Raw genomic sequence first — 293 nt, forward strand, 5'->3', positions numbered from 1 at the left:
AATCCAATCGTGTTTTAACTGATTGAATAGTTGATCAGCTGTTCGAAATTCCCCATTTGTTTTGTTTTGTAAACTGACCAACAGCCATTTGACTTTGATTACTATTCACTAATTAGCTAGCTCAGTCATCTCATCATATGTTTGACTGTACTCATTACAGAGTCAGTCATTGGTCACCGTTGCTCTGCCAGTCTCCCTCATTTCTCGTCTCGTTCAGTGATCACAAAAACCCCATATTCAACTTTCCTAACTACTGCATATATGTAGTATGGCCTGGAAACGGCGGTCTGGTC

The 293-nt window shown here is 40.3% G+C and overlaps 1 protein-coding gene across 1 annotated transcript in view; it reads left to right on the forward strand.

Annotated features, from left to right (window-relative positions):
* The window catches only part of LOC119587349 (GTPase-activating Rap/Ran-GAP domain-like protein 3), a 420180-nt gene that overhangs the window by 371869 nt on the left and 48018 nt on the right, over positions 1-293 (forward strand). The gene's annotated exons all lie outside the window — the stretch shown is intronic.

This window comes from Penaeus monodon, chromosome 22 (assembly GCF_015228065.2).
Source record: "Penaeus monodon isolate SGIC_2016 chromosome 22, NSTDA_Pmon_1, whole genome shotgun sequence".
NCBI lineage: Eukaryota > Metazoa > Arthropoda > Malacostraca > Decapoda > Penaeidae > Penaeus > Penaeus monodon.